The following is a 23360-nucleotide window of genomic DNA, read 5'->3' as shown; positions in this document are numbered from 1 at the left end:
GGGAAGAATTAGTTTGGCAGCTTGGAAACTTCCCAGGGTTCTACAAAAACACATCTTGTGATACCAAATCTACCGTGCACATGGAAAGGAATGGACCATGTGATAAAGAGGCTTTTGCCACCACTGAGTTCTGAAGTCCTCTCTACCCATCCTCAAGTTGGCTGAATACCAGTGTGAAAAGTGTGTTCCCCATTGCTTATCCTTATCCTGCCTCTGTGGTGTTTGTGTCAAGTCACTGTTATTGCATGCTTTCCTTTTTGAGGTAACGAGATAAAGCCTGACAGATTTTACACACTTTGGACAATGCTGGAATAAGAAGGATAGGATTGCCGTGGCACTCTGGAGAAGTTGCTAATGTAAGAAGGCAAGAATGTAAGAGAAGAAGAAGAGAACAGGCAAGAAGGTGGATAGACTTAATTATAGTGGCAGTGGGTAGACTGAAGAATCAGGTTATGGGAAGAATATGATAATGGCAAATATCTGTAGCTCAGGTGAAGGTTGGAGGTTCGTTCTCCAAGTTTGAGGATTGGTTTCTGAACATTTCATTACCAAGCTAGGTAATATCTTCAGTGGAATGTAAGGAATGTCAGTGTTGGTGTTCTGCTTATAAGTGTGATTGTGAAGTCAGGGTCACATCATATCAGGGTCTTTTAATGGGTATTGTGATGGGTCAGGTGTGGATTGTGACAAGTGAGGGTCTTGTGATGGGTGTTGTGGTGCGGGGTCAGATCAGGTGAGGGTCATTGGGAGGTGAAGTGCTGGTTGGGAGGGGTTGGTTGAGGGTCGGTGATGTCACTGGTTGGTTTGCGGTTAATTTGAATTCTCAGGGCTTCATTGGTTGGTTGTTGGTCGATGTGTCTGTTGATGGAATCACTTGTGGAGCGCCAGGATTCGATAAACTCGTGTGCGTGATGGGTGGTAGTGTGGCCAATGATTCTTGTATTGCTCCAATCAAATTGGTGCTTTTCGGTGTCAGTGTGAGTAACGATTAGGGATTTGAGATTGTGGCAATTGACTGCCAGCTGGTGTTCATTTCCATTGATTCTGGTTTTCAATGGAAAGATTGTCATGGAGAACATCTCTTGTGTTGTGGCTAAGAGTTCACACAAACTTGGTAGATAATCACCATTATCAATACCAATACAGCCAAAAACAACTGAAGTTTATCTTTCCAGCTGGAGATTAGATGGAGGCAGCATCATGGGATGTATGCTTGTCGAAGTATGCTTGTGCCATGGTTAGATCTCAGTAGAGAACAGCTCAAAGTTCTGCATTAAAGACTCCTGAGAAAACTTAGTAATAATGAGATTTTCATGGATTTCCCAATGGGCGGGAATATGACTACATATACATCATGATGCAAATGACACAACTTACATAGTTGCATTCCCTATGTATGATGATCCATGATGCTCGTGTTTCATTTTTGTATCATTTTAAAATGTTTTTGTTGTTTTAATTGTAGGATATTTTGTAAATTGTAAGTTCCCCAGAGCCATTGACTAAGATGGGCGGCTATAGAAATTGAATAAACAAATAAATGTTGATATCATTCTGAACCTGCTATTAGATATTCATATGTGATGAAGTTATGGAAGTAACTGGTTAAATTTTAGAAATAAACAGAATGGAACTGAGTTTTTTCTTGGGGCTGATGCTTCTTAATTTGTTCATACTGTAAATGATCTAATGCTTGGAATTAGTAATGAGTGAACAAATTAACTCCAAAAACATATTATGCAAGGTATTAAAACAAAAAGAGTTTCTGAAGAACTAACAAACTTTCCCAACTGAAATATGCATTAAAATGATGGATATAGTTCACTGTAATCAAGAATAACTTATTTATATTAAGAAAAGGTCCACATTGCTCATATAGGATGTTGGGACTAAAAAGGAATGCCGTTGTAGATCCCTCACTAAAAATGCTGACCGAAATATGTGTCTGCTGTGAAAAGTGTCCATCCCATGATGGCATTAGGAATTTTTTTTTTAAAGTGCGAAGATCATTTTGACTTTAGGCAAGCTTATACGGTAACAATATTTGTAGTAGTATTTAAAACACTGGTCATTACATTTCTAATTTAAATGGTAAAGGTGGGATTAGTACAGAAAAATCAGTCACAATGACTAATCATCAGTAGGTGAGGTTATAGTACTTGGGTCTTTTTAGCTTCAAGAAAAGTGGTAAATAAGAGGACATGAGACAGATAATGGAAAAGGAGATGTTAAAACCCAAGATCATTCATTAAGCTAAATGATGGGTGATACAGACCAGAAGAAACACATTTTTCCATAAGATTCTATTAAATTGGGAAATTGTCTTTTTCCAGCATACAGATATGTCCTCCAACATGGATATACATACAGTATATTCATGAGCAATGAAGCTAATAGTGGTTCATAGTTTTGATGGTTGTAAGTAATGCTGAATATTAGAAGCAATAACCATTTGGTTGACCACTAAATAAATAGGATGCAGAGACTGTGTTGTGGCCGGTCAGACGCTGGCACCTCCAGCACCCGAATCAGAGGAGGAGGAGGCATGGGAGTGAGGGTCAGTATCAAGGCAACCTGAGAGCTCTGAGGGAAAAGAGGGAATGGAGCTGTCAGAAAGAGAGACAGAGGCAGAACCTGGTCTGTCCGCCAGCCCTCAGATGGAGAGTCAACAGCCTCCAGGTCTGGAGGTGGCTGATGAGGAAGAGGAGGAACCACTGGTCCAGTGCCAGATGTGCAGATGCACAGAAGGCAGAGGAGAGCAGAGCAGTGGAAATCTGTGGGCTGATCCTTGGGACGGAAGAGCCACTGCTGCTAGCGAAGGCCCATCCTAGCTCTGGGGATAAAAGGCAGGGGGCAGAGATGAATAGATGTGGCGGACAACTATTCATCTCCCTGCTGGACAGACTTGTTAGCCCGCAGTGAGAGAGAGACTTTATGCTGGGGCTACTGGCGCTCCTAATAAAGGAATCATTGATTTAAATACAGAGGGTTTGTAGTGTTTTGGGACAGAACAGACTGGCTAAGTCTTTTGTCTAGTTCATCGGAAATGTCCTTCAGTGCGGATCTAAAACTCTCCTGATGGCAATTCAATAATTTAGCAATGAAAATATTGTGAAGTTCTTTTACATGATTGCTCGGCACAGTGCAGTGTCTGAACACCCAGTGAAGCTGTTAGGCAATCAGTAAACTCAAGCTGATTGCTGCCTCCAATTTCTCCAGTGTTGCAATAATAGAACAAATCACATTATCTGACATCACTTGACATCTTGTCTTTCTCTAATCCCATTCAGTTGGCAGTGGCAGGGGGCGAATGCTGACCTCAGTGATGACATGCCTTATAAGTTTCACATGTTCTTGCCACCGGTTTGCCCCGCACACGCACGCTCACTTCGTTCGTGCACATGCTCCTTCCATGCATGCACCGGCCTTCCACACGCTTGCTGCGCGCGCCTTTCACACATGCACCCAGCCTTGAAAACATGGCTAAATAGGACGGCATTACATCCAGGTAGGTGGGCCCACCCACAGTTACCACTACTGGTTCGCCCAATCCAGTCTGAACTGGCTAAATATCACCTTTGTTATAGTAAAATAGATTTTTTTAAATGAAAAAAAAAGTTTTTTAATTTTTCTGTAGCTGTCTTGCAACTCCTATTCTGCATAAATTGCCCAATAATCTTTCTGAAAAGAAAAGTGTAGGTATGTCCCCATGGCCTATTAATAACGAGAATGGGAAATATTTTTTAATTCAAATACTGAGAAATTTCACGAGAAATAAATGTGTGTAACATCTGACTCACATGTTCTGCTAAGCCAGAATGTGGTTGGTTTTGATTTCTCTTAGAATGTAGTAAAACCTAGCCACTGTGATTTAGAAACCATAGTTCATGACTTGGTTTACTGTGTGACCCCAGCCAATTGTGGTTTGTTCAGTGAGCAAACTATGGAATTTGGCACAGCATTGGAAATTAAATCCTGCCTAATAGGATTTTGGAACTGAATTCTGTGTTTGACATTTTATCTCTTTTAACTTTGGAAAATCAGTGTTTGCATTAATATCAATTATTCCAGCCTTCTGCAATTTATTTTGGCTTAAAATCCAAGCGGTGATCAACTCCACCCAGCTAAGTCATTAAATCAAGAAGCATGTATCCCCCCAAATGATCTGAAATTCATGGAATATTGTCTAGCAACAGGGTCTCGTTATTTAATTTTCGACGATGAGAACTCAGGATTTGCAAAAGATAGGTTAATGAGAAAGCTGCTGGTGTTATGAAGTCTTTGTGTCTTTGCACCTTGAGAGGGTTTTCTTTCATAATTATGGGTCAACAGAAAGGAAGTCACAGTTGCTGTGACAGACTGGCTTTGAATGATTAATACCACGGAGACCTGCAGCTGAGGGCTCTCCAAAGACAAAAGGGGAGGGGGGAACTCTTGCAGGCACATTTAAAGAGAAAACTCATTCAGGAAACTCTGCCTTGATCTTACAAATGAGGCAGCCACAAGATTGCCTCATAATCAGTTCTCACCCAGAAAACTATTTTGGCTTTTCATTGGCCCTGGTTGAATGCTTAAGACAACCGCTGCAATAACTCTGGTTCATGGAAAGAACATTTAAGAGGAATGCTTGAAAAACTCATGCAGTCTAAATGTGGCTCCCTGTTTCTCTTACTCTCTATCTCCCATCCCGCCCACACACCAACTCACATCAATTTCCTCAAGCAGCAAAATCTGACTCTGAAAAGAAAGAAGCTCAACAAAGATAAGTTGGCTGTGCAAAAGAAGATGTCTGCCTTCTTCTTCCATGGATGGGCAAAGGAGGTGAAGAGCACTGGTTGAGTGGGGCAAGGACCACTTTGGAGATCTGGAGATAACTTAAGGAAAGTGCCAATCAACAAGGAAATGGTGAGTGGCGAAGAAGAAATATTCCCATGGCAAGTCCCTTCCATTAAAACTCTCATAGCATCTTTGCTCAGCTCAGGGGAGAACGTAGCTCCAATACAGTCTCTGGCATCTCTAAAGATAACAGTGGTTTGGGGTAGGGCAGGGATCTCCAAACTTGGCAACTTTAAGATTTGTGGACTTCAACTCCCAGAATTCCTCAGCCAGCATGGAATTCTGGGAGTTGAAGTCCACAAATCTTAAAGCTGCCAAGTTTGAAGACTGCTGGTGTAGTGAGTGCTCTGGGCCCTGGCAGATGTAACCCTCCATCTTTTAATTTTCAGTGCCAAGATTTATTAGCAGAAAATCTGAATATTATCATCATGGTCAAAATGAGAGCTCCTATTTTGAGTGAAGCATTTGTGTAAGATAATATGAAAAAAGAAGCCTCTTTTTGCATTTATTGCTGGCAGAGTAGCAGACTTATGTGTTCTTGATTCTCACACTATAAAAGAAGTTTTGGCCTAGAAATACTTACACTGAGTTGTGCTGGTAATGTGGCTTTCCCCAGTTCTATCCAAAGTCAGGGTGATTCCAGCAGTGCTGTACCAATTTCCCATCCTCTGAAACATTTCAAAGTATTTTAAGGAGTATTGATTAATTTTCGATCCCATCCAAAGAGAACCAGAGAACCAGACAACAAAATTGTTTAGATCAGTCCCAGCAATGCAGCATGATAAATGCCCATGAAAACAGGTCTCTTGTCTTTTACAGATAAAATAAGATTTTTTAAAAATCCAGGACACATTTCTTTTCTTCTCTTTCTTAAAAGATTGAACTATTTGTGTTTAGGCTCTTTAGGTTCCATCCCTGCACTAAGCAATACCCATCACTGAACACTAGCCATATTTAATAAAACTGTTTCTAAATGATAGCTACACCAAAATGTTGGAAGTTCAGCAAAAGGAATTTTGCCTGTTTTTATTGACATGCTGCAGATAACAGAGCCTTGGATACATTAAGTTAAGAAAGTCCACAGTAGGACAGTGTCCTGTTCTCTATCCTATGTGCCACTTCTTGATCCTGGATCCTTTATCTGTCAAGCGTCAGGAAAATCAGGAGAGCCAGATAGTTCAAATGGGTATAAAGATTTATTGTAAGCTTGAGCTCTCTACAAGAATCTGAACTACTCTCTGCCAACTACTCTCTGAAATTTCCGGAAGATAAGGATAGAAGGAATTCAAGATGGGCTGGACTTAGATCTCTTGTGGGCGCGAAGGGATTCATGACTGATGAGGTATTTCATCTCTCCCTCGGGCTCAGCTTGGTCATCTCCTACACTATCCTGTGTGCCACTCCTGGAGCCTCTATCCCAGGGGTGTCAAATTCGCGGCCTGTGGGCCAGATGCGTCACACACTAGCCATGACCACCCCCATTTTAGAGAAGGGGAAGTCACGATACGTCACATGACAACAATATGACACTGCGAGTTTGACACCCCTACTCTATCCTATGTCACTCCAGGGGCCAATCTTACTTCTTCAAGTGTCCATCTGCACCAGGTCCTCTGAGAAACTTAGAACATTTTCCTTTCAAGTTGTTAATTTTGTTAATGTTAATAATGACACACCAGGAATTATTACTTTTTAAATAGCTTAAAATTGCTGGATGATGCTGTAAAAAAGAAGGACTTGCCTTCTGCATTTACAGAGTTAAAATGTTTCAAATATTCTTTTTAATTGGTAGCGGCTTGCTGTACCTCCATATCCTTAATTTAAATATTATCAATGGATCAAAAATGGAAAATCCTGACTTGGATACATTAAATATAAATTATACTGCTTGATCCTAAGTATATTTACCCAAAAATAAATCCAACTGTATCTACTGGAAGTTCTCCCTGGGTAGCTCTCATTCCAACATTCATAGAAATGGTAAAACTGTTTATATAACAATGTTGCAGGTTCAAAGTCTCCAGGTGGATGGCGCATACAGTCTCATTATGTATTCTGGGGTGCAATCAATCCATATTATTTTGCAGCATTATAGAGCTGGAAGCAATTTCAGTGATCATTTAGGACAGCGTTTTGGGCTGGGGAATTCTGGAAGTCCACACCTCTTCCAAGGTTGAGTAACACTTATCTAGGACCAGAGGTGGGTTTCAGCAGGTTCTGACCATTTCTGGAGAACCAGTAGCTCAAATTTTGAGTAGTTCGGAGAACTGGTAGTAAAAATTCTGACTGGCCCCACCCCCATCTATTCTCTGCCTCCCAAAGTCCCAGCTGATTTATTTTATTTATTTATTTATTTATTTATTTTAATTTGATTTATATGCCGCCCTTCTCCGGAGACTCAGGGCGGCTTACAATGCGCTAAGCAACAGCCTTCATTCTTTTGTATATTTATACAAAGTCAGCTTACTGCCCCCACAACTGGGTCCTGATCAGGAGGAAATGTGGATTTTGCAGTATCCTTCCCCTGGATTGGGGAGGGAATGGAGATTTTACAGTATCCTTCCCCTGCTACGCCCACCAAGCCACGCCCACATAACCATTAGTAAAAAAATTTGAAACCCACCACTGTCTAGGACAGCTTATTTAGTGCAGGACCTTGTACAGTAACTCAGATAGATGAACAAGTAACTACTTTTTGGAGACTTCAAGAGAAGAACTCACCATGTGTCTACTTGTTCCACTGGCTGAGAGCAAATGCAGTCAGGAATTTCCTGCTGGTATTTAGCCTGGTATTTGTTTCTTTGACTCTGGCCACTGGGTCAGTAGGAAAAAAAGTCCACTGTCTATCCTATGTATTAACTGTCCAGATGTTTGAAGACTGCTACTGTCTCTACCTTGGTCATTTCTTCCATTTTATTTATTTATTAATTTATATGCTGCCCAAATAAATTGAAGTGAAAATACACCCAGATTCTTTAACCGATCTTTCCATTGTTTGGGAATGATTCTTGTCTTGCTTTGCATGTACATATCTTCTTTGAAGATTTGAACAAACATTGTTTCCATTAAGTCTTGGGCAGAATTATTTAAATATTTTCCAGGGGTTTTTGTTGTTGTTGTTCTAGCAGAATCAGTAACCAAGCGGATTTGAAAGTTTATTGCTGCCAAGATGAATAATAAACTTTCCTTTTACTTTTTCCCACATTTGGGGGGGTGGGGGGGGGAATAAGCTTCTTTCACTCTGGTGGCATTTTGTCTAGGACTGCAGATGTTTATGGTATGGAAACATATACATATAATGTTATCCTAACTTATCCGCTTTTTCTTCTCTCATATCTTTGCAAAAAATGGGCTGGAGTCTTCTAACAACTGTGGCTTGGAATTTCCTGCCGTATCAAAGCTGTTTCAAGGAAGCAAAAATTCCCAGTGCAAAAATTGATCAGTTCAACAGTTCACTGTTCTTTCAAAATGTACGTTTTGCACAGAATACTTGCATCTATCAAAATAATCATTGGCGGCTTTCCCCCCACTTTTTTTTTTCCTAAGGTAAGCTTTGCTTGTTATTTCTATACTTAAATCATGTCTGATTCTGATCCTGCTGAAATGATAGAGCCTTTTTTCAGGCCAGCAAGTTCTTGGCGTTCTCATGAGCCTTTGTTAAGTTGTGGGTGTTGGAAATGTAAACAAACTGCTGTAGGTCTTTTATGATGAAGGCACAGTCAGATGAGACTGTCCTGAATGTTCAATGGGAGCTGTTTGGAAAGCATTTGCAAAGCTCATGGTATCATTTTACGGGTGACCCGAGAAAACAGGAATGAACTGGCTAAATAAACGAGTAGTAAATTTATCCTATGTTCAGCTGTAGGCAAAATCTATCTGCTGGTCTAGTTATGACTCATCAGATAAATATGTTTTCTACCATAGGAAAAGCTTGCTTTTATATTAAATCTGAGTGGCCCTTAAAAATAGGTAATTATTTTCAGTACTAAAGGGAACATGCTTGAAGTATTTCCTGAAATAAACTAATTTAGTTAAGCGGTTAAGTTAAGAATTTAAAGAGCCTATTGTGGGACCTAAAAACAACAATAAAAAAGGTGTTGAGAGTAACAATTGTTGCTTTTGATTCCAAAGACTATTAAATAAAGGAAGTCTGATTCTGGGCAAGTAATATTTATTGTGGTCATTCCATAGAATTGGGCATCTTGATTATTACTTGTTTAATTCTTAAATTCTTATGGCCAAAAGTTTCAAGATTTTCTTAGAAAAAAAGGGGGCTCTCTGGTAGGTCTTAGCTGTATAATTATTCACTCCAAAATCTTTCAGCCAGTTTTAGTGAGTCATGAATATACATCCTACATCCACTGCCCACCATCACATCTCTGGACCAAGCCCAAACCTGTAGAAATTCAGGTAGGAACAGCCTCTCTGCAAACTGATTTGGGGCCATTCCCATTGTCCAACTCATAATTTGGCTCTATTTTTACAAAAGGGAGGGCCCCTAAAATATATTTTTATTTCTTTCAGTATTTTTGCACTTTCTATTACATACTTTATATCAGGGGTGTCAAACTCAATTTCATTGAGGGCCGCATCGGGGTTGTGTTTGACCTCGGGGGGGGGGGCAGGAGTGTATGGCCGGGGGCCCTGGCCAGCTCGACATCCCTCATATCAGGGGCGCCTGTGGTGGCCCGAGTGCTCTGCCAGTGAAAACAGGCTCCCAAACTCCATTTTCGGCTGCAACAGCATCGGGTAACCCTCAGCCAGCGAAAACAGAGCTCGGGAGGGCCACCCGCAGCCCTTGTGAGCTCCATTTTCTCTGGCAGAGGCACTGCGGGCCAGTCCTTTTCTGTTTCTAGGGCAGCCCCATGGGCCAGATCTAAGCATTCTCTTCGGCATTCGGTGCCGAATCCAGTCCCCGGGCCTTGAGTTTTACACCTCTGCTTTATATTGTGACCCCCTGCATCCCTTTGATCTCACTAAAATTTCAACTGTGTTGGATTTGTACCTCTAGAACAGGGCTGTCAAACTTGCGTCGTCACGGCGGTACACATGATGTATTGTGACATTTTTCCTCTTTGCTAAATTGGGCGTGGGCGTGGCCAGCATGACGCATCCGGGCTGTGGGCCGCGAGTTTGACACCCCTGCTCTAGAAGCATTGGATATATCCATTTTGCATAGATAAATGTCTACTGAGATTCTCAGTCATCCAGGTCATGGTTGTCCCAAAGGTACTTTTTCAAAAAGCAACTGGACTTTGTTTTTTCTTGAAGATGTTTCACTTCTCATTCAAGAAACTTCTTCAGTTCTTCATTTTAGTCTATTGAACACTAGGGACAGTAGGAGCAGAGGCAGCAGGATTCCTTTTCATTTCTCCCTCTGTTTCTCTTTTGCTTTTCTAAAAGCTAATACTTTCAGCTTCTTCCTTTTCCTCTCTTGGGTAGAAAACTCAGATATGCAGGTTTTTTTGTCAGAGCATGGAACCATCAAATTCACACATCCTTTGGTCTTAAGCATCTGTCTCTAGATTCTCTCAATGGGTTTGGTCCTATTCCTTCCATAAATGCATCCAGTTAATAGGAAGTCTAAACAATATTTTCTGACATTTTTCCTTATAAGCTGGATCAACTCTGAACCTCTCTAGGAGCTTCCATCCAGAATGCCAGTCAACCACTGCTACCCCTTTCCTCCTAGAAAATTGCTCCTAGAGGAGTAATTGCTGTGGAATAGCAGAAAAAGTGTAGCAATTTTACTTAGCACACCTTACAATGGAGTTCAGTTTTAAAACGGATGAAACAATTTAAAAATTAATTGTGAAGATAGAAGGAGGAAGATTGGGGGGGGCATGTCATTTTCTAATGAAGCCATCCTCTAGACCTAAAGACAGGAAGCCCTTAAGAAATGTTAGCAAGTTCAACAACTTGTGTTTCTCCTGCATGGAACTCACCCTCAACAGGACAAGTCTGTGCACGTGTGTACTTCTGCACATGCTCAGATCGTCAGTGATGACATCGGGGTGGGTGGGCGGAGCCTCCCACCGCCATTACTACCGGTTCACAAGAACTGGACCAAACCAGGAGCAACCCACCACTGGTGCAGAGATAATCACCTTGAAGCTAAAAGTCAATGGCTACTTCTGTATATTCAAAGTTTCCATCCTAAGCCCCATGGATTCTTTGTCTGTAGCCATGGATTCTTTGTCTCTACACAGCTTACTGCTTATCAGAGAAGGCCTCAATTACATATTTTACAGTTACAGTTATTACAGTTAAGAATTGTAGGACTCGGCTCTTGCATATTACAGTTAATGAACTAAAATAGATAATAAGAGGTTTATCCACACTGCTCTGTTACCTCCTTGCTTGAATTGGCGATCAACTATTTATCAAGGACAGGAATGACTAATGTTGCTGTGTGGAAACACTGTAAACAGGACCTCTAGGAATGTTTTCCTGCCGTGGTTTTCAAATATTCTTTTGGATTTTATGTTGTCTTGAACATTCCTGTCCATTTGGGTTAGTGGTCTTTTAGAAGCCATAATAGCTCCAGCAGTCCATTGGCTTTTTGTAGAAGCACAAATATCCCCTTAGCGGCGTCAACGGTTACCACAATCTTTCTGTGTAACCCTTGTACTAGTATTCCTACAGTGGTGCAATGGTTGTAACATTTGCTTTGAAAATAGAAGATTGCTGGCTTGAACCCCAATAGAATTTTGTTATCTTTTCTTTTCTGGAAACACTTATTTTCCCTGTGCTGTTTTTATTTCTTTTTTCTCAATGTGCAAACTTTTTATTTCAAGTGACAGGAAAAAATTATGAAATAGTGCACGACTAGACGTTAAAGAAAAAGCTCATAGAAAAGTAGGCAGCTCAGGAAAAGAAGAATAGTAATAAACATTTTTGTTACAACTTTCCCTCCCTTTCAATCCTGCCTGTGCAATAATGTTGGCCCTATTAGCATCAGCAACAGTATCAGAGACTTATTTACATACTGATTGTCCAGTGTGCTTTCATTTGCCATTCTTAATCAGAAAAAGAGATTGATTTCAATGCAAAAAAAAAAGGAAGGAAGGAAGGAAGGAAGGAAGGAAGGAAGGAAGGAAGGAAGGAAGGAAGGAAGGAAAGGTGGGTTTCAGCATGTTCTGACACCCACAGAACCGATAGTAAAAAAAATTGAAACCCACCACTGGAAGGAAGGAAGGAAGAAAACCAAACCAAAAACAAGCATAACCTAATAGCCATTTAGAAACAAATGGGAATTGATTTCATTCCACTTCTGCTGTGAAAGTGGCAGTTCTCCAACAGAGGAAATTCAAAGGCAAACTCCAGTACAAAACTGCTTTTCAGAACTAGTTGACAAATTTTATTTTAGCTGTTTAGGCATGACTATAACCAATTATTTCCTGCCCCAATATAGGCATAAAGTAACCCAGAAAAACAATAAGAAGTATTGTATTATCCTTATATACTCCTATGACACAGTTACATATGTGTGCCACACAGAATATAATGTAAGCTTATTCTACAGTCAGTCTGTTATTTTTCATGGTGGATCTGAACAAACACTATTTGTTACTCTCCAAATTGACTACAACTCCCAGAAGTCCTAAAGCTGCATATCCTCCAATTATGAGTAAAACTAGCAATAGCAATAGCACTTAGACTTATATATTGCTTCATAATGTTTTATAGCCCTCTCTAAATGGTTTACAGAGTCACAATATTGCCCCCAACAATCTGGGTCTTCATTTTACTGACCTTGGAAGGATAGAAGGCCGAGTTAACCTTGAGCCAGTGAGAATCGAACTGCTGGCAGTTGGCAGAATTAGCCTGCAATACTGCATTCTAACCACTGTGCCACCATGGTTCAGTGATGTAGTTGATAATGTAATAAGGAGCATGGATCTGCCCAGGTGCACTGTACTTGCTGCTGTGGCAGAGGTGGGTTTCAGCAGGTTCTGACCAGTTCTGGAGAACCGGTAGTGGAAATTTTGAGTAGTTTGGAGAACCGGTAGTAAAAATTCTGACTGGCCCCGCCCCCATCTATTCTCTGCCTCCCAAGTCCCAGCTGATCAGGAGGGAATGGGGATTTTGCAGTATCCTTCCCCTGGAGTGAGGAGGGAATGGAGATTTTACAGTATCCTTCCCCTGCCACGCCCACCAAGCCATGCCATGCCCACCAAGCCACACCCACAGAACCAGTAGTAAAAAAATTTGAAACCCACCACTGTGCTGAGGGGATATTTACTCTCTAGGTCACTGCTCTCCCTGGCCATTTGGCCATCTCCCCTGGGCTGCAGGGGAGATAGGAATACAAACTATGCAGAAGTATCTGCTCAGACAGTATCTGACCATCATGTTCCAAAGCATTGTCAGGTTTTATCCAGGCTTATTAGACCTTAAAAAGTGCTAGACCTGTGAGAGAAAACTACTGCTCTCTCCTGAGAGAACACTAATCCGACTCCTATTCTGCCATCTGCCAGGAAGGCAGCCTTGGGCAGAACAGACGTTTTCCCAGGCAGACTGGGAAAGACAGTCAGGTTCTGTCAGCTATTGTTTTGGATCCTGTGCATTGCAGGTTTTCCATTACTTCTGCCAACAAAGTTTTTTATAATCATAGTTTTTAACTGTCTAAGGTACTAGAGCAGCACTATTTCGAACTTCTCCTATGTACTTAGCCAACTGTCAGCTGAGCCATTTTTGGGTTTGGGTCTAACATTCTTTTCAAAAAACAGTATATCTCTGTTCAGAAATAGCCCAAATGGCCGGTCACAGATAGCAGTATCCACAAAGTGTGGTGTGTATGTGTATATGTGTGTATAAGTATCAAAGCCAGGTGCTCAAACCTCTGCTCCTTTTTATATGTGTGCAATGCAGTGGTGGGTTTCAAAATTTTTTACTACAGGTTCTGTGGGTGTGGCTTGGTGGGCGTGGCATGGCTTGGTGGGCGTGGCTTGGTGGGTCTGGCAGGAGAAGGATACTGTAAAATCTCCGTTCCCTCTCCACTCCAGGGGAAGGTTACTGCAAAATCCCCATTTCCCAATCAGCTGGGATTCGGGAGGCAGAGAATAGATGGGGGTGGGGCCAGTCAGAGGTGGTATTTACTGGTTCTCCGAGCTACTCAAAATTTCCACTACCGGTTCTCCAGAACTGGTCAGAACCTGCTGAAGCCCACCTCTGCTGCAATGCATGCAATCATGTCTAAAAGGGGTAGGGTTTTTTAATTATTTTTTATAGGCTGGTCATGCTTGGCATTTAAACATTATTGACCCCCTCCTTGAAGATACCCCAATTCCAGATGTGGAGCATCTTGCTTCTGGGACCTGTTAGGAGTCTAACCTGTCTATTCCAAGCCCCAGCCTATTTTCACTCATTCCAGCCCAACCCCATGTAAAAGAGCCCAGTTGATTGGTTGCTTTTTCCACTGATGCCGGGTATGGATTTGAAATGAAGCTAGGGGAATTCCCAGTTGTTTTCTTTAATTTGCCCATAAGGACTGCACCACTTGCGAGCCTTCTTCCTGAGGCAGAATAGGGTCTAGCAATGAGGGCAATGCAAAGCACACTGGCATACTTTTCTGCCCATCCGCAGATTGATGATAGGAAGCTCTTTAAACACAGCTATCTGGCTGAGTCTTTAGATTCCTGGAAAATTTAACTTGCTTGGTGTTTCCTTCTGTTCATTAGAATTCAGCTCTACAGGCCTTCTGGTCTTTGCAAACTCATTATGGGGACAAAGAGGGGTGCAGAACAAGAGCCCCCAACCTCAGAGCACATTCATCAACCTCTCCTCTCTGTCTAGTTCTCTTTTCTTCTAATGGCTGCGTTGGCAGTTTATCTTTGGCTGCGTTCCCAGAGACAATACAGAGCAAAAAAAGTCAATGCCATAGAATCCAATTACCAGACTAATTAAACTTTGGAGCCACCTTACTGAAAGCTGTTCTTTCGTCCTGGGACATTTGACCAGAATTCCCCATATTTTGTTGTGTAAAATTAGTGTGTGGAGATTCCAGTTCTTCTCTACAGCTCTTTTAACTGAATCACCAATAATGAGAAAGTAACACATTTTAGAAATGCTACCATCTCCAAATCACACTGTTTCAATGGAATAAATTATTTCTGTTGCACTGAAAGGACCTTTTATCTTCCACGTTGGTAAAAAGAACATGCTCGTTTCTTGAGAAATGATGTGAATAAGTCCAACTGGAAGGGTAGATGATACGCCATAAAAGTAACAAGGTTCTAGAAGTAGGAATCCCCTCTATTTCCTTTCAAAATAATGAGCAGTTTTCTTTAGAATTCTTTTAAAACTAACTTTTCCCACATCAAGTAAAGAACATACACTAGAAACACAAAATGGCCATTAATTCATCTCTGCTTCCTTATTTTTAAATATTTGAAAGGATGGATTGCACTTGGCATGGGGCCTTTAGAATCCTTGCCTTTGACTTCATTACTCATGGAGTTGAATAAAAAGAGTTTTTAAGTAAACCCCAAATCATATAATTTATTTTCCCTCTCCCAAAAAAAAAAATCCTTTCACTTTTGGAAATTGAAAATCTACCCTTTATACTAAAGAAAAGGCAGCTGCCTGAATTCAACATGGCTCATTTGATTAAAGCAATACTTCAAGTACCAGAGAAATCATTTGGAAAATGAAGTGAAAGATGCTAAGGGTATATTTTAGAATAGTTGGTCCAGAATATTTAAAAGAAGATCTCCTGACTGTTGGCATCCACCTCTCTTTAACCCTGTCATTTTCCTTGTATGTAAGCTCTGCACAAGAAAAGGTGGAGCAGGTAGGAATTCAGTATAACTCTCTGTCTCTGCCTCTGTCTTATTTCATCTTACCTTGACAAGATAATTTAGGGAAGATATTTGGTAATGGAAGTAAGTCTGTTCTATATCCCCAAGATTTTAGGGCAGGGCAGGGCAGGGCAGAATAGGATAGAGTAGCAGTGTTTTGTAATTTGTGTCGATGTTCTATTTTGTCCAGACAATTCAGCCACAGAAGAACATAGAAGTAAGAAAGGAGAATATTTGTAGCTCATGGTTGAAATGAAGGGCCTTTGCTCTGATGCTCTCTGATTGTTTTCTTGCAGATATTTCATTACCTAAACCAGGCAACAACCCAAACCTAGTTTAGGTAATGAAACAATGTACTACCTGTCAATGACTACTTCAGCTTCAACCGCAATAATACAGGAGCACACAATAGATACAAACTCAAGGTAAAACCAGTCTAAACAGAAAATATCACTTCAGCAACAGTGGTCAATGTCTGGATTGCACTATCTGACTCTGTGGTTTCTTCCCCAACTTTAAACTAAGGTTAAAGTTCCCCAACTAAGGTTAAAGTTCCCCATAACTTTAACCTTAGATGTCTACTGTTGACCTCACCCCATTCCTAAGAGGTCTGTAAGGGGCGTGCATAAGCGCACCAATGTGCCTACCATCCCTGTCCTGCTGTCCCAATTTATTCGTTCCCATTTCCTGTATTAATATCCATGTTTATACTTATTCCTGTTATCTCGTACATGTTTGGCAAACTAAATAAATAAATAAAATAAATAAAACGTCTACAAGAAAGCAACCAAATCTCAGAAAGCAGCATGGACCCCTCAGAAAATGGAAACCTAGAGGACTTTGGATAGAAGTGACAGAAATTACATCAGTTTGATTTATTATTTATTTCTATTCATTAAAAGAGTTTATTTATTTATTTATTTATTGGTTCAATTTATATGCTGCCCTTCTCCAGAGACTCAGGGCGGCTTACAATGCGTTAAGCAATAGCCTTCATACTTTTGTATATACCTGCTTAGTAGGGCTTTCGCCTCCCCCTCACAGCGGTGTTCTTTTTTATACAAAGTCACTTTATTGCCCCCACAAACTGGGTCCTCATTTTACCTCGAAAGGATGGAAGGCTGAGTCAACCTTGAGCCTGGTGAGATTTGAACTTGCAGTAATCGCAGGCAGCTGGTGTTACTTAACAGTGCTTTAGTCTGCTGCGCCACCAAGGCTAAATTGCCCATAGCTGAAACTCTATTAAACATATTCTTTAATTAAAAAAAAAAAGACTACAAAACCCAGACACCCTAAAAAAAAATACAATCGGAATAATTTGCCCATGGCTACAGCATCAGCGTGAGGTGATTCAGAAATGTTATATTTGGTTACTATTGGGAAATAGAACATAAAGGAAAACCATGTTTGAATTCCTTGGGTCAGTTGGTTAGGGGGAGAAAGCAGTGCCTAGCAATGTTTGTTTGTGTTTTTTTTTAAAAAATCAGGATATGATGATTAACTTAATAATGATAACTGGCTTGTAGGGAAAAGGTTAAGATATTTCCATCCAAAAGAGCTTGCAGTTAGTATAATAAGAATGAGCTGCTATGAGCTGGGAAGGAGAGGGTGGGGGGTGTTGCACATTCTTGTAATGCTAAACCATGAGTGGGCCCCTTGCAGAAACAAAGTTGGGAAGAAGAAAGGGAAAGAAAGGGTAAGCTCCTCCCCTCCCTTTTCACTGTGGTCCTGATTCTAACAAACACAATCCGCAACAGAAGAAACAGTTCCCGTCCTTTTACCAAACCACAATTTGGTGTTGTGTCTGCATACAGCAAACAAAGAAACAACTGGCAGAGCTCCAAGGAAAATTAGAAAAAGCAGAATCTAAATTACAAAAAGAACCCCACAACAAAGTAATCAAAGTAGAAAAAGAGTTAATTAAATACAAATTACAATTAATAACCCAAGAAGAAGTAGCACAAAAAATTAGAGCAACTAAACAAAATTATTTTGAAAATGCCAGTAATATGTGAGTCTTTTTGTATTTATATGTAGCTTTGCATCATAACAATAATTAACAAATAATTTTTCCTGCCTCTGTAACAGGTAACAGTAACAGAGTTGGAAGGGACTTTGGAGGTCATCTAATCCAACCCCCTGCTCATGCAGGAGACCTATACTAGGGATTCGAACCACCAAACTGCCAACCTTTCTGATCGACAAATTCAGCTTCTTAGTCACTGAGCCACCTAACCAGGCCTCTGTTCCAAACCCTTGCCACATAGACCTGTAGAGATTTGGGGGCTCTTAGTGGCCATGGTACAGTCTCTCTCATAAGACCGAACATTTTTTGGGGGGGGGGGCTTGCTTTCTAATGACGAGGTAACTACTGTAAATGTGTTTGGGTTCTCTTTGAATCCATAGTATATTTTCATAGTTTAATGTTTTGTTTAATGTTCCCACAGAGAGGGGCTCCTCAGGGTGCCGTCGGCCAAACAATGCCAACTGGCGACATCCAGGGGGAGAGCCTTCTCTGTGGGGTCACCTGCCCTCTGGAATGAGCTGCCCCTTGAGATTCATCTCATCCCCGACCTGTGTACCTTTTGCCGCGCCTTGAAGACCCTTTTGTTCCAACAAGCCGGCCTGGCCTAATTCGAATTTTAGAATGGGTGTATGTTTGTTTTAATCTATGGGCCAAATTTTTATATATTCTATTTTAAATTGTTTTAAATTTTGTAAATTTATATGTGTTTTAATATGGCTGTACACCGCCCTGAGTCCTTCGGGAGAAGGGCGGTATAGAAATTAAATAAATAAATAAATTATGGGTTGCTTTATTGAAGGAGAAAGTTACTAATGCAGAAAGTAACTACTGCATTAATGTAGGATGTCATTCTGATAGATCCCCTTTTCAGATGACATTAACTTTTTAATCTGACTCATGAACTGACTATGAAAAATGTAATAGCAATATGTTTCACCTATTTTTTCCCCCCACTTTATGAATAAACAAACCAAGAATGTCTATAAAAAATACTGTAGCTTAAAAGAATCCTCCAAGTGGTGAAATAGGCCAGTTGGGGTTCACTATTCCAGTGCTATGACTGCTTGGGCATCTGGGATTTGAATCAGCTTCTGGAAAGAATGGACAACTAATCTTGCCATTAAGGCCTATGTTCTAAAGCAGAGGTGGGGAATGATGACCCTTTTATGCTTGTCGATTTCAACTCCCAGAATTTCTGAGCTGAGCCAGCATAAGTCATAAAAGGGTCACTATTTCCCATCCCTGTTCTAAAAACAGGCTCCTCAATAAAGCCTTGTGTCTTATAAAAGTTACTTATATAATTATTTCAAGTGCTTGCTTCTAGAAGGGAGCCCAGCCCTCAATTCAGGACTTTAAAAGATTGCCTTGTGTATTTTTTTTATCTTTCTTTTGGATTTCACTCCAATTCTCCTATAATTTTTTGTTCCTCCTGGTCTCCTGATTTCTTTAAATTCCCATCTTCTTGTTTTGATTTTTACTAAAATAATAGCAATAGCACTTAGATTTATATAGCACCCCATAGTGCTTTACAGCATTCTTTGGGGGGTGGGTTTACAAATGTCACCATATTGTCCCCAACAATTTGAGTCCTTATTTCACTGTCCTCAGAAGGATAGAAGGATGAATCAACCTTGAGCCAATCAGGATCGAATCCCTGGCTGCGGGCAGAGTCAGCTTACAATATTGCATTCTAACCACTGAGCCACCACGGCAGATATATAATGTTTTCCAATGAAGGATGGACAGTTAATAGTGCCATCCACCATTTTGAGTCAGCAGAAACCTATGCTAGCATTAAATATGCTGCTCCCATCAACCAGCTTGGAATACAAATCAACTACCAGTCAAATTGTCCAACTAATAGGATGCAGGTATGGAGGAGAAGGCATAGAGTAAAGTGGGAGTATTAGACACAACTCCTCATCCATTCCTATGATCTATCTGTCAGACTATTTCTGAAACTAGCACTCTTCTAAAAGAATACTAAACCTACACTCAAAAATAGCACAAAGGGGGGAGGGGAATCCAGGTTAAATAAGAGAGCAATTAATAATGAGAGCACTTCTATTTGTGATTACTGCCAGAGGGGAATCTAAAGTTTGGCAATTCTGACCTGGTAGCCAGTAGGTCCTAGAGTGAGCTAAGAGTATGGAGATCAAAAATAGTTGTGACTGATAATAGTCATCATCATGGCATTTGGTGTCCTCCATAAGTCCTCCATTAAGTAGCTGACATATTGGCCCAAAAACTCAACTTCTCTATGACAGGAGTTTTAGAACATTTCAGGGTACAGAATCTCTTAGGTTTTTTTTTTCATTTAATTATAAATTATAAAAATTGTCTGGTCCGTCCCCCCCTTTAGTCTCTCACAGAAACCTCTCAAATCAGGGGTGAAATCCAGCAGGTTTTGACAGGTTCTGGAGAACCGGTAGCGGAAATTTTAAGTAATTCATAGAACCGACAAATACCAACTCTGGCTGGCCCCAGTGTGGGGTGGGAATGGAGATTTTGCAGTATCCTTCCCCTGCCATGCCCACCAAGCCACACCTACCACACCCACCAAGCCATGCCCACAGAACCGGTAATAAAAAAAATTTGGATTTCACCACTGCCTCAGATTCTTATGAAATCTTAAAGTTCCACTGAATACAGTTTGAAAAACCCTGACTAAAGTGGCCACGATATGTTAGAGATTAGAGATTGGACAACCATTTGTAGAGATTGGACAACTATTTCTCTGAAATGGTATACGTTTTTTTGCTTGAGCAGGGGGTTGGACTAGAAGACCTCCAAGATCCCTTCCAACTCTGTTATTCTGTTATGTTTGCACAAACAGCCATAGGATCTGCAACTGGTGATCCTTGTTTTGGGGGTAAAAACCAGTCAGAGAGACAACGATGCCACTCTTGTGAGAATCCAAGAAATAATAAAATAGTGAAAAACAGTTAAAAGGGCCACTGTATGAAAAACCTCTTCTCAACAGAAGCAGCAGGAAACATGTAAAGCCAGCCACAGTAACAGAAATGGCAGTACAAGGCCTGCAGAACATAGAAAGCTAGTTATATTTATTAAAGTCAAAAGAACATTAAATGTATTTATGATGATCCTATGGAAAGTGCCCATCTGTGTTATGCAGCCAGATGCCGCTACAGAGGGTAGGTGTCCAATCTCTTTCCTCATCTGAGTCAAAATGTCATGGAAGTTCAGGTCAGTTACCCTGGCAGCCTTGAGTAGGCAATCGGGGCAGGGCAGGTCCAACTGTGATCCAGTCAGCAACAAAACTGATGTTGGAGTATGTTAGGTCACATCTGCATCCAAGAGGCAAAATGCTACTTCAAAGCTTGAGCGACCGAAAACAACTTGCATTAACGGTGGCCTTTGAGGGGTGGAGATGAGAGGAAGTTAATGTCACGAGGACATATTATCAAGAAAGGCTGAGGGAACATGATGCAGAGCTCCAAGTGGTATGCTGCATTTCGTTGGTAAATCTGGAATCTATAACTTAGGAGAAGAGCTGGTATTTACATTGTCTAATCCTCTGCTGATATTAAAAGAGATTCTAAAAAGACCAAGTATTTCTAGAAACAACAGACTGGCGGTATTCACGGCTTATGTGTGTGTCTTTCAAGTATCTAGAGAGCAGTGTTTGCTTTTGCTGAAGGTGAAATACAGTCAGCGTTTTCATGGATCAAATATCATTTGAAAAGAACAGTAGGGGAAAAGGTTATTTTAAGGATTTTTCTATTTAAACGAAATGAAATATTTATGTAGCAGGCAGGCTTTTTGAACAGCGGATGGAAATGAGTGTTCATGGAGAGCTGCTTCTCTAGTCCTTTAAGTGGATGATGCATCCAGATACAAAGATCATGAGATCTTCCTTCTCTCCATTTCTGTATTTAATTCTGGGTTCACGTTTTATTTTTTATTTATTTTTATTTATTTTAATTTGATTTATATGCCGCCCTTCTCCGGAGACTCAGGGTGGCTTACAATGCGTTAAGCAATAGCCTTCATACTTTTGTATATTTATACAAAGTCAGCTTATTGCCCCCACAAACTGGGTCCTTATCTGGCAAAATTAGTTCTAAATCCCACCCCCACACACTGTAATATTACAGGTAGTCCTCAACTTACGACCACAAAGTGAGCCCAGTATTTTCGTTGCTAAGTGAAAAAAATTTGTTAAGCAAGTTTTGCCCCATTTTATGACTTTTCTTGTGATCTTTCTCAAGTGAATCACTGCAGTGGTTAAATTTGTGACATGGTTGTTAAGTGAATCTGGCTTGTCAGAAGGTCACAAAAGATGACAACATGACCTCAGAACAACTGCAACCGTCATAAATATGATCCAGTTGTCAAGCATCCAAATGTAAATCATGTGACCATAGGGATACTGCAACGGTCATATCAGTGGTGGGTTGCCCCCAGTTCGCACTGGTTCTATAGAACCAGTAGTAAAACCAGCGGGAGGCTCCGCCCACTGACAGTGACATCATCAAAATGCTTCTGCGCGCGGCCCCGTTGTGAACTGGTAGTAAAGGTAAGTAGAACCTACGTCTGGGTCATATGTGTGAAAAATGGTCGTAAGTCACTTTTTTCAGTGAAGTTGTAACTTCAAATGGTCACTAAATGAACTATTGTAAGTCGAGGACTACTTGTATTATAACTGTGGAAGTCAACCTCCAAGGAGTAAATAGAGCACACAGTGCTATATCATGAAGAAATGCTAAAGTGCATGATGTCTCAAGATAAAATTGCAACTCAACCTGGCCAAGACCGAGTGGCTGTGGGTACCGGCATCTCGGTTCAGGGGAGAGGTGCCATCACTGACTATAGGGGGTGAAGTTTTGCCCCCTGTAGACAGGGTGCGCAACTTGGGCGTCCTTCTGGATTCACGGTTGAGCTTAGAAGACCAGATAACGACCGTGACCAGGGGGGCATTCGCCCAGATACGTCTGGTGCCCCAGTTGCGTCCCTACTTGGACCGAGATGCCCTATGCACAGTTACTCATGCGCTGGTCACCTCACGGATTGACTACTGCAACGCTCTCTACATGGGGCTGCCCTTGAGGACCACTCGGAGGCTTCAGCTGGTGCAAAATGCAGCCGCGCGGGTTGTGATGGGAGAATCCCGATACTCCCATGTTACACCCCTCCTGTGCAGTTTGCACTGGCTACCGGTTGCCCTCCGGGTGAGATTCAAGGTGCTGGTGTTGACTTATAAAGCCCTACATGGCTTAGGACCAGGATATTTGGCGGACCACCTACAGCCAGCAACAACATCCCATCGCCCGGTTCGTGCCCATAGAGAGGGCTTACTCAGGGTGCCGTCGGCTAGACAGTGGTGGCTGGCGGCCCCCAAGAGTAGAGCCTTCTCGGTTGGGGCGCCCACCCTCTGAAATCAACTCCCCTTGGAGCTCCGACTAGCGCCCGACCTTCGCACCTTCCATCGGGAATTAAAAACTTGGCTTTTCAAATCCCTTGACCTGGTCTGATGATGGGGTTTTAAGGGTTTTAATGGGTTAATTTTAAATTTTTTAGATTTTAGTCTTTATTTTTATTGTGGCTTGTGTTTTATTGTTGTGAGCCGCCCTGAGTCCATTGTGAGATAGGGCGGCATATAAGCCGAATAAAATAAATAAATAAATAAATAAATAAATAAATATGTAGCAAACGTATTTGCTGCACAAAGTGTG

General features: G+C 41.1%; 2 long non-coding RNA genes across 3 annotated transcripts in view; one reads left to right on the top strand and one right to left on the bottom strand.

Moving 5' to 3' along the window:
• The window catches only part of LOC148116586 (uncharacterized), a 71016-nt gene that overhangs the window by 20188 nt on the left and 27468 nt on the right, over nt 1-23360 (bottom strand). The gene's annotated exons all lie outside the window — the stretch shown is intronic.
• Nucleotides 8149-23360, top strand: part of LOC148116585 (uncharacterized) — a 74089-nt gene continuing 58877 nt past the window's right edge. For both annotated transcript variants that reach the window (XR_015731126.1, XR_015731125.1), the window contains exon 1: nt 8149-8382. This is a non-coding gene — a long non-coding RNA (uncharacterized LOC148116585). The remainder of the gene's footprint in view (nt 8383-23360) is intronic.

The sequence above is a fragment of the Pantherophis guttatus genome, chromosome 1 (genome assembly GCF_059756535.1).
Source record: "Pantherophis guttatus breed Tessera chromosome 1, ASM5975653v1, whole genome shotgun sequence".
Lineage (NCBI taxonomy): Eukaryota > Metazoa > Chordata > Lepidosauria > Squamata > Colubridae > Pantherophis > Pantherophis guttatus.
Note: the sequence above shows the minus strand (reverse complement) of the source record. Positions and strands in the feature narration are given on the sequence as shown.